Here is a 12,106-nt window from a genome sequence, read left to right on the forward strand (position 1 = left end):
AAAGCTTCTTGATAAGAAGTCAAATGTTCATTATTTTGAAAGAATATTTTTACTTTTTAAAAATTCCTAATTCATTATTTTTAGAAATTACTCTATTTACTAAAATTAACAAAAATTAAAGTTATTACTTTCAATAGACTGTTCTCAATGATTACTTAAATAAAAAAATTTTGGAAATAATGATTAGCAGTGCTACTCTGAGGTGTATTACTTAATTATGTTAGTAACTTGATTCTGACTGTAAAAATCACACATTACCAATGTAGAACATTTAGAAAAATAGAAAATTACAAACAAGGGAACAAGAAATGTTTTATAATCATGCTGCCCAGAAAAAAACATAGTTTTGCCAAAACACACTGTAAATGTTTTGGCTTTTATGCCTTCATTCTCCATTTTTGCATTTAGATTTTAGCAAAACTGGGTTCTTACCTATTTTGCCCCTTGAGATTTCTTCTTTCTTAAAACCATGACTTTTCAAAATTTTTGTGGCCTTGGCTGGGACCTCCAAACCAAGGTTAAATAAGTGATGCTGATGTATTTCCTGTCCTTAAGTAGGAACACTTGTGGCACTTATCATTTATTATCTTTGTTGGTGGCTTCTAATAATTAGACTTTATGAAACTTGAGAAAACTCCTTCCATTGATAGCTCTGAATTTTAATATTGAATGGGTTTGGAATCTTATTATATTTTATAGTTGCTTATAGAATTCATCAAATTTTACCCCTTTAAGTTTAATAAATTGAGTTTTAATTTTGAATTAATCTTGCATTCTTAGAATAAAATCTATTTGGGCATGATGTTTTAATATACTGCTATGTTTAGAATGTACACTTTTACTAGTTTCTTTGATCATAGTCATAACTTTGTATCTCTATGAGAGTCTTTTTCCTCTCTCTATGTACATGGACATTATTCTTTTCTAGTTCTCAAGCTAAAATTATGGTGAATTCTTGAAATTAATTTGAGAACTTTTTAGTTTTTCTATTTTTGAGTCTTTTAAATTCTCCAGGATTCATTTCTTTTTTAAAAATTTATTAGATTTGTCCTCAAAACTTTCTAAATCTGATGTTTTCAGGAAATAGATTTTTTTTTTTACTATTTAAGAAAATAATTTTCAAGTTTACATTTAACTGTCTTTCATTTGTATAGAATATATTTTTGATGAAAAGTACAGATTCATTTAGTATTTCCAATTTATCTGCATAAATTTGCATATAGGATTAAAAATTTTTTTAATCTCTCAGTAGGTTTGTATAAAGTATTATATTTATTTATTTGTAATTTATTCTTTGTCAGACTTCTTTGAATTTACTCTGTATTATTGGTCTTTTCTTAGAAAGAACCGGATGTATTAATCAAACCCTAGTGGCTCTTTTAGATTTATAATCTACTTCATCACTATTTATATTTATCTTTAAAAATCCTTTCTGTACTTTTAAAATTTAGTCAAATGTTTTTCCTTCTAGCTTTGCCAGTTGCAATTTTAGTTCATGTTTTAAATCTTGTTTTTAAATCAATATATTTAATGCTATACATTTTGCTAACTCTGGCTACATATATATTTTATAACTCAGAATACTATAAAATTTTATATGTAGTGTTTTGTTAGCCATGGGCTATGATTTTTTTATTTTTTTTCTTTAACATTTATAATATTTTTTAGAATTTTTAATAACAAAATTATTTTATTTAGCTTATTGCTGTTAATTTCTAATTGAATTATTTGGAGGTAGAAAGTGCAGATGTATTTTCTACTTTGAGGATTTGATTGGTGTTTTTCCTGTTTCCTGATTCAAATAAAATTTGATTACTGTTCCACTGGGGTTTACAAAGAACTCTATTTTGGAGGTAGTTTGATGTCTAAGTGCACACACACACACTTTCATAAAAGTCAAACTTGCTAATTATGATATTTAAAATGTCAAGATTGTCAGTTATATTTTATCTCATTGGCATGTAAATTTTTTCGTGATGTGTATTAAGATGTTTTATTTTATTTTTAAATGTGTGAAAACATCTCTTACTCTAATATTTTTAGTTTTACATATTTCTCTGCTATGTTGTTAGTTATATAAAGTTTGATATTTGCCTTATACTTTTGATGTATTATATTTTCAAAATAAACATAAAGCAGCTTTCTGTTAACTTTAACAGGATTCCTTATCACTGATTCTTCCTTTTGTTATCATTTGCCTGTTGATGCTGTTCATCTGTTTATTTTTACATCCTCTACATGTTTTTGCTGTCAGTCTTTCTCCTATAAATAGATATTTTCTCTACACAGCGATATACGGTCTGGCTTTGTGCCCGGCCCAAATCCCATCTTGAAATATAATCTGAATTTTAATCTCCACATGTCAGGAGAGAGACCTCATAGAAGATTATTAGATCCTGGAGGATGTTTCCCCCTTGCTATTCTTGTGATAGTAAGGGATTCTCACAAAATCTGATGTTTTTGTAGGATTTTTCCCCCTTCTCTCTGCGCTTCTCTCTCCTATCATTATGTGAAGAATCATATGTTTACTTCCCCTTCCCTTTCTGCCATGATTGTAAGTTTCCTGAGGCCTCTTCAGTGTTTTAGCAGTGTGAAGACAGACTAATAAAAATGTAAGACTCTTGTCTCTAAAATGGGGGAATGCAGTCCATTTACATTTATTTTGATGCATATACATTTTTTGAATTATTCCATCATCACATTATATCTTTGAATGTATTACATCTTCTGGTTGACCTTCGCAAAGCTATTTTATAATCACCCTTTATAAGTTCTTATTTCCAATAATGTTTATTCTGATTGAATGTACAAGCAAATTGCTAGAAATAACTGTCATTTTTCTTTTAAAATTTTTTTATTATACTTTAAGCTCTGGGATACATGTGCAGAACGTGCATGTTACACATGTATACACGTGCCATGGTGGTTTTCTGCACCCATCAACCCATCATCTACATTAGGTATTTCTCCTAATGCTATCCCTCCCCTAGGCTCCTACCACCTGACAGGCCCTGGTGTGTGATGTTCCCTTCCCTGTGTCCATGTATTCTCATGGTTCAACTCCCCCTTATGAGTGAAAACATGTAGTGTTTGGTGCTCTGTTCCTGTGTTAGTTTGCTGAGAATGATGGTTTTCAGCTTCATCTATGTCCCTGCAAAGGACATTAATGCATTATTTTTTATGGCTGCATAGTATTCCATGGTGTATTTGTGCCACATTTTCTTTGTCTACTCTATCATTGATGGGCATTTGGGTTGGATCCAAGTCTTTTCTACTGTGAACAGTGCTGCAATAAACATACATGTGCATGTGTCTTTATAGTAGAATTATTTATAATCCTTTGGGTATATATCCAGTAATGGAATTGCTGTGTCAAATGGTATTTCTGGTTCTAGATCCTTGAGGAATTGCCACATTGTCTTCCACAGTGGTTGAACTATTTTACACTCCCACCAATGGTGTAAAATCATTCCTGTTTCTCCACATTCTCTCCAGCATCTGTTGTTTCCTGACTTTTTAATGATCACCATTCTGACTGGCATGAGATAGTATCTCATTGTGGTTTTGATTTGTATTTCTCTAATGACCCGTGATGATGAGCTTTATTCATAAGTTTCTTGGCCACATAAATGTCTTCTTTTGGGAAGTGTCTGTTTATATCCTTTGCCCACTATTTGATGGGGTTTTTTTTTCTTATAAATTTGTTGAAGTTCTTTGTAGGTTCTGGATATTAGCCCTTTGCCAGATGGATGGATTGCAAAATATTTCTCCCATTCTGTAGTTTGCCTGTTCACTCTGATGATGGTTTCTTTTGCTGTGCAGAAGCACTTTAGTTTAATTAGACCCCATTTGTCAATTTTGGCTTTTGTTGCCATTGCTTTTGGTGTTTTAGTCATGAAGTCTTTGCCCATGCCTTTGTCCTTAATGGTATTGCCTAGGTTTTCTTCTAGGATTTATTGTTTTAGGTCTTACATTTAAGTCTTTAATCTATCTTGAGTTAGTTTTTGTATAAGGTGTAAGGAAGGGGCCCGGTTTCAGTTTTCTGCATATGGCTAGCCAGTTTTCCCAACACCATTTATTAAATAGGAATCCTTTCCCTATTGTTTGTTTCTGTCAGGTTTGCCAAAGATCAGATGGTTGTAGATGTGTGGCATTATTTCTGAGGCCACTGTTCTGTTCCATTGGTCTATATATCTGTTTTGGTACCAGTATCATGCTGTTTTGGTTACTGTAGCCTTGTTGTATAGTTTGAAGTCAGGTAACATGATGCTCTAGCTTTGTTCTTTTTGCTTAGGATTGTCTTGGCTATACGGGCTCTCCATCAAGCTACCACTGAGATTCTTCACAGGATTAGAAAAAACTGCTTTAAATTTCTGATAGAACTATTATTTTTCTGTATGTAAAAATCTGTATACCTCTTTTCTACCTAATATTTATATATTTTTTTCCTTTTTAGTTATATAGGTGGGCATTCCAGAGCAATAAAGATGTTAGTGGTAACACTGACTTTTGACTCCTTGTCCCTTTCTTCTTAAAAACTACTGGCAAGTTAGCGTGTATGAGCTGAGCTACAGGTTACTGCAAATACTTTGATATCCAACCGTCTTACACAGGCTTCAGTAGCGTGATTCTCTATCTTTTCCCAGTCCAGTGTTCTATCCAGGAATTGCTCCTAGCTAGTGGGATGAAGGATACTACTGAAGGATTTATTATTTATACTAACTTGACTGGAGGTACTCAGTGTATAATACAAACCCTATCGATCTCCCCAGAGTTTTTTGCAAGCTAGACCTCGCCACTTGTAGCTCTACTTATCCATATTATTTCCTAAATTAGTTTTTGGTTTTGATCACTAACATTGGGTAAGAAGTCCATTGCCAGGGAGATAAGAAGTATCAGTTTGGTCTGTGGCCTTAATCAAAATTTTATCACTGCTTATTTAATATATCTCTGTGTTTTTTATTTATCTAATTATTCTGATTTATAGAATGTAAAATATTACATATACATAGCTCTGATTATTTTCTCCCTATTTCATTCTTTCCATATTTCTAGTCTGATTGATTTTTCAAGTTTCTTCTGATTTTATTGCATAACTCATTTTAATTGTGCTCATTAAACATAATTTCCATCCTCCCACTGTACCAATATATTTCCCTTCTAAATGGCTTAATAAATAATACTACCACTCAACATCAACATGTTCATCATTATTTATTTTGTTCCTAGAGAGGTTTTTGTTTGTTTGTTTGTTTGTTTGAGATGGCGTTTTACTCTGTCACTCAGGCTGGAGTGAAGTGGCCTGATCTCAGCTCACTGCAACCTCCACCTCCTGGATTCAATCAATTCTCACACCTCAGCCTCCCAAGTAGCTGGGATTACAGGCACATGCCATCACACCTGGCTAATTTTTGTATTTCAGTAGAGATGTGGTTTCACCATATTGGCCAGGCTGGTCTCAAACTCCTGACCTCAAGTGGTCCATCACCTCGGCTTCCCAATGTGCTGGGGTTCCAGGCATGAGCCACTGTTCTTAGATTTATTTTGAATGCCTGTGATGATTTACCCATAATTCATCAACAAATGTGATTGAGGGAATTTGTTAAAAACTCTTTGTATTCTATGTTGAATCATTTACAAAATTAAAGTTATAAAACATATTTAGTTTTATCAAGTGTTTTTTACAATTTTGATTTCCCTATTTGATTATCATTATAATAAATTATATAAATAATATTTTCAATATTCAATAATACTTGTCATTTTAGAATAATGCCTAGTTGATTTTGGTGTGCTATTCTTTTGTTTTTTTTTTTTTAAATAGTGAGTGGTAGATTCAGTTTACAATTATTTTATTGAGAATTTTTTACACATATTCTAATTAATATTTATAGTGAACAAATATGTTAGTAATATATTCATTAAATGCTTATATGGATTGAATTTATCTCTGTTTCTTAACTATTTAATTCTATGTGGATCTTTGAACATTCTTTTTTAAAAATTACATATTATATGCTATCCATTTGGAGAAAAGTCTTTTGTTCCTGTCATTCTTTTAATTACTAGTTACTGTACAATACCGTAAATGGTCCTAGCAGGGAGTTTAACTCCAGCCTTCCATGAATAGTAAATCAAAGCTTACTTGGACGGCAAGTTGCACAAAACAGTAAGGATCCTTCTGTTCTGATCCTTAGAATAATTTTAAATGATTTAAATTTAAAACTTTAAAAATTTATATTTATTTATACCTCAAATTTAAATTTTAATGTTTTAAATAATTTTAAGTGAATAAGAATCCTTGGAATGTTTTCTGTTTGGAAAGAAAAACAGATGCCCCTAAAGGAGGGCTGTCTTTATCCTGTCTTCGTAACCTTGGAAATAATGTGTGAGTTGTTGTCATAACCCAGGAATATGCCTTTCCTATGTGAGTAAGACTTGGAGGAGAATTGAAGAAATACCACGTTGGGATGATATAATTAGGGCATAAGTGTAGTGTTCAAATCACAGGAAAGTGGGAAATGCATGTATTATATTAGTAGGGTTGAGCTTAGATAAAGCTGTAGTACTCTTTCAGTTCTTTTGAGCATGTCTTCTTTTCTCCCATCACTTGTCCTTCACCCCTGAATATCTCCTGGGTTGTTTTCAACACTTAGGTTGCGTTACTCCTTTGTGGATTCTTGTTCAAACTTGCCCACACTCCATTTCTAGTTTTTTCTTTAGCTATGTTAAGACCACTAATCAGATATGTTTTGTTAGTCAGAATGCTGTTTTTGTTTTTAGCTCTTTAAAATGGCGGTTTTCTTTACTCTGATACATTTTACACCAGATTTATAGTTTAGTTGATAGAGGGAACTCAATTCTAAACCCTTAGTGGGCAATTATGTGCAGCTCTCTTATGCTATTTATGACCTCATGCTTTTTCCTTAATTAGCTAATTACCACTACCAATTTTCTCTGAAATATTTAAATCCTTGTAGGTAACACTGTTTATAGTTTGTCATCTAGTTTAGTCATTTTAGCTCAAAATTTACCATTTATAAGAGAAGTGTACATAAATGTTTAAAATCTATTTTTATAAGTTTACTTCTGGCCAAGAATGATACAGAAAAATTGAGCAAAAGAATAATTGGGTCAGAGATCAGAAATTGATTCAAAAGTAGAGCCAAGATCTATAATGGCTCTTATTTTACCTGATATTCCTATTTTTCCATTAGTATTTCCAGATGAACTTTAATACAATTTTCAAGTTTTCCTCAAAACACACAAAAAATCATCATTTTTCTTCTGACTGCCTTGAAAATATCAATACATTAATTTAAGGAGAACTGACATTGTTACAATATCAAATTTGCATGCAAGAAAAGACTATTTCCATTTATTCATTACCTCCTTTGTGTTTCATGGAAAAGATTAAAAAGTTTCTCCATACAGATTGATAGAACTACTATTGTGAATTAGATAATTTCTTCATTTAGACTTCAAACGGGATGTTGTTTTTAAATTGATGCTATTAATTTGTGTTTATATATAAGCAGACATTACATTTAAAAATTATTCTTTTCAGCAGCTTCTCTTGGAAATAAATCTATTTACAACTCCTTTATGTATTTCTGGAGTACCCTCACCAAAAATATTAATACATGCAAAAAATATGTGTGTCTGTCTGTGTTTACAGGATATGACACACTACCTTGAAATGTACTCTGTACACAAACAATCTTACCATGGGCTAAAAAAGAGATAAACTCCATTGCAAGGATGCAGAAGTTCAAAGTGAGCCAGTCACAAATCTTATATACAGATCTTTTTAGGTTTTGTATCATATCATAGGAATTTATGGAATATCTGTATCTCTTACAATTTTTCAAGAATAAAATCTTTTACTAATACTCATGCTAAAATGTTAATATAAATTTTGTGATGTTGAATGTTCTGTAAAATTTCTAATTTTAAAATTTTTACTTTTGGAAATTTATAATTTTCCTTAAAATTTACATTATAAGTAATTGAGTATTTGAGGAAGCCCTATAGACAAGGAATAATACATTATTTTACCTCATATGGCTATATGAGGCTCCTACAAAGAGTGATCTGTGATACACCCAATCTTTAAAATTCAAGGATGAATTTTTACAAATAACCTGCATATATAATTTTCTGAACTTGTACATGCACATATATTTAATAAATGTTTAGAAGTAGAACTATTGGGTCAGTGAATGGATATATGTGTTGTAATTTTCTCATATATTGTCCAGCTGCCCTCTACTGAGTTTGTGTAAATGTATTATCCATACTCCCCCGATTGTATTTCTTGACTTTTGTCACCTGAATGCTAAAAATATTAATTTATATTTAATTTGTCTTTAGTGAGATTTTAGCATGTTTTTATGTCTTAGATTCCCTTTTTGTATTACCTTCTTTGCAAATTTTTAAGTGCTTTAACCATTTTTTTTGAAGTTAGCTACTTTTTTCTAATTGATTTATATAATATCATATATTAGGGAAATTTGCCCTTTTTCCTATGTGTTTCTAATTTTTTTGTAAAAAAATGAGTTATAAATTAATGGCTAGTGGATGGAAGGAAGTAAAGGACAGGGCCTTTTTGTTACACATTTTTAATTTTTTATTAAAGTATAATTTATATACAGTAAAAAGTACAAATCAACGTTTTGATAAGTACATACTTTAGTGTGACCCACACTGCTAACAAGATATAAAACATTTCTGTTACCCAGAAGATACTGCAGGCCATTTCCATTCAATTTCCTCACCCCCAAAGAGGCAATCACTGTTCACATTTCCATCACAGTAGACTAGTTTTGCCTGTTCTAGAACTTCATAAAATTGGAACCATACAGTATTTATCTTTGACATAGGCTTCTTTTGCTCAGCATAATGTTTTCAACTTACAGCTATGTTATTGCATATAATGCTATTCTATTTCTATCCATATTTCTGAGTATTAATTCCATTGCATGGAGATACCACACTTCGTTTATCCATTCTCCTATTGGATATATGGGTTTATTGGAGTTTTAGGATATGGTGACTAAAGCTGATGAGGACATGTTTGTACAAATCCTTTTTTGGACTTTATGTTTTCATTTCACTTGGATCTATATTCAGGAGTTGAATTAATATGTCTGAGTTTGACATATGTATACATTTATTTATAAATGGAAAAAAGTTTATCAAATGGATTGTATCATTTTACATTCCCAACAAGGTATAAAAATTCTGGTATCTCACATTTTTGCTCATTTTACTGTCATCAATATTTTTAATCAATCATTCTAGTGTATATATCATACTATTTCTTTGTAGTCTAATTTGCGTTTCCCTTATTGACATAAAATGTTGAGCATTTTATGTGTGCTTACTGACCGTGTGTATAACTTATTGATCAAAGGATTTATTCACACATTACACCCATATTCTTATCTTATAGTTGTCTTTATTATTATTAACCTGTTCTTCATATATTCTGTATCTTCTGGATACAAGTTCTTCATCAAATATATGCTTTGCCAATATGATCTTTTATTCTAAGCTTTGTCTTCTCACTTCCTTAACAGCAACTTTAAAAGAACAAAAGCTTTTAATTTTTATAAAATTGAAGTTGTTAAAAAAGCGCTATTTGTATTTTATCTAAGAAATCTTTACCTACTCTAGGACCATGAATATTTTATTTCATGTTTTATCCTAGAAATTTTATAATCTTAGCATGAATGTTTAATAAAGCATCTTGAAATAATATTTATGTATGGTTTGAGGTAGGGGGTCAAGATTATTTTTATCCCATGTACATATCCAGTTGTTCTGGCACTGTGTATTGGAAAGATGATATTTTCTTCATTTAATTACCTTGATATTTTAGTCAAAATTTACTGAATCATGTGTGTATGGGTCTATGTTTGGACTCTGAATCAATTTATCTAAATAACTAATATTCCTCCAACACTGCATTTTCTTCAAAATTGTATCTTTTGATTTGGATTTGGATGGCACTGAACTTGAGGAGCACTAACTTCATAACAAAACTGAGCTGTCTAGTCCATGAATACAGTACATACCTCAATTTTAGTCTTCAATTTCTGTCAGCAACTTTTATATTGTAAATCAGCAGATTTTGCATATACAGTATTTTATTTTTAGTGGTGCTCTACCTAGGACTAAAAACACATGCTTTAGGCAATTTGATATCAGTATTCATTCTCCAGAACTGCCATGGCAAGTTAACATAAAGTGGATGACTTAACAAACGAACATTCATTCTTTTACAGTTCTGGAAGACAGAAGTCTGAAATCAAGATGTTGTGTAGGTCATACTGCCATTGAAAGCTCTAGGAGAGAACCTATTCTCCTTTCTTCTAGCTTTCCCCGGTATTCCTTGTATGGAGACAGCTTAACTCTGGCCTATCTCTGCCAACATCTTCACATGACCCTCTTATTTCTGTAGGTCTCTGTGTTTTACCTTTTTCTGGCTCCTTTAAGGACACCCATCATTGGATTTAGGGCTCATCCTAATCCAGGTTGATGTCTTCTTAGGATCTTTTCTTTAATTAGAACTGCAAACACCCTTATGTCAAACAAGATCACATTCTAAGGTATTGGGTGGACATATCTTTTTTTGGGGGGGGGGTCACTATGTCACCTCCCACAGTACCATACCATGAATCACTTATCCTCTGTTCAAGTTTTTTCACTCCATGCTTCTATTTCAATCATTTCTTTTGCTTGTATTCGAGTTTACTAATCTTTGCTTCTGAATTTGACAATCTGTTGTTTAAATCTATCCAGATATTTTTTATTTCATATATAGACAGATCTGAAATTTCATTTTGATTCTTCATATATTTCATTTTTCTGTGATATTCACCATTTGCTCACTCAGTATGTTCATCTTTTTTCATAAATCCTTAAGCACATTTTAAATAGCTATTTTGAAGTCCTTTTTTGGATGAGTTCAACATTTGTATCTATTTCTATTGACTATATTCTCAAGTTATCATTATCTCATTTATTATATATTCTTATATATGTAATATTATTCTCACATTTTCTGCTTCTTATATCAAATTGTGTGCTGTATATTGTGTGTGCTACACTGCTAAGAGTCTAGATTATGCTCTTTTAATTGAAAGAGTGTTGAATCTTGTTCTGGTGGGCAGTTAATTTATTGGCAGCTTAGCTGGTTCTTGGTCCTGAGCTTATTGAGTCAGTTCTAGAGTTACCATGACACTAGTGTTAGAGTAGTTCTACTCTTAAAGCTTGGCCTTTCTTGAATTTCAACTGGATGCTCAGTGTATTCATTGAATTCCCTTCATTTTGACAGGTCAGAATTTCAATGTCTCCCAACACTGTGAAACTACCAGACTCTTCATTAAGCTCACGAACCCCCAGTAGTTACTGTTTGCCTGGTATTGTTGAGTGTTTGTACAAATGAAGTTTGGAATTCAGCTAAAGACTCGAGTGGACCCCATGTCTATTCTAAGCTCCTTTACTGCTCATATGCTCGCTTCTGATATCCTACCTCAGATTTCAGTTGTTGCAGGAGCCCTGCTCACTCATCTCTGTTCCTAAACCTAGCAGCATTGCTGTCCACTACTTTGGTCTATACTTCCCTGTATAAAGTTGGGAAGGTGTTTGCAGGAAGAAGTCTCTGGAAATCAAGAGATCACCCTTGATTGTATGCTTCCCTTGTCTCAAGGATCACAATCCTGCACTGTATATTTTCCAGTGGCTAAAAATAGTTGCTTTATACACTTGGCACATTTTTATCATTTTTTGTGGTGGAAAAATAAGACCAATGTCATGGCTGAAATTAGAATATCCCTGAGTCAATCACTTATGTTCTTTCAATACACATTTCATGAATTAATAACATTCACTACATTTCCATTTTAAAACCTATCAGTGGTACTTATACTATCTGTTAATTATAAAATAATATAAAATTGAAAAGTAAAGAGAAAGTCTTTTAGAAGTATGGTAACATACATATGTGGCATTAAACACTGAGAAAATTAGAGTGTGTGGTGTTAGCTTAGAGTCATTCGAGTGGCACAAAATAAATGAAAAATTGTTGAATTGTTGTATA

At 31.9% G+C, this 12,106-nt stretch overlaps 2 protein-coding genes across 12 annotated transcripts in view; one reads left to right on the forward strand and one right to left on the reverse strand.

The window, feature by feature from the left end:
- Positions 1 to 12,106, forward strand: part of ADGB (androglobin) — a 211,305-nt gene that overhangs the window by 162,919 nt on the left and 36,280 nt on the right. The gene's annotated exons all lie outside the window — the stretch shown is intronic.
- The window catches only part of LOC118153009 (putative uncharacterized protein CCDC28A-AS1), a 400,860-nt gene that overhangs the window by 12,823 nt on the left and 375,931 nt on the right, over positions 1 to 12,106 (reverse strand). The gene's annotated exons all lie outside the window — the stretch shown is intronic.

Source organism: Callithrix jacchus, chromosome 4 (genome assembly GCF_049354715.1).
Source record: "Callithrix jacchus isolate 240 chromosome 4, calJac240_pri, whole genome shotgun sequence".
NCBI lineage: Eukaryota > Metazoa > Chordata > Mammalia > Primates > Cebidae > Callithrix > Callithrix jacchus.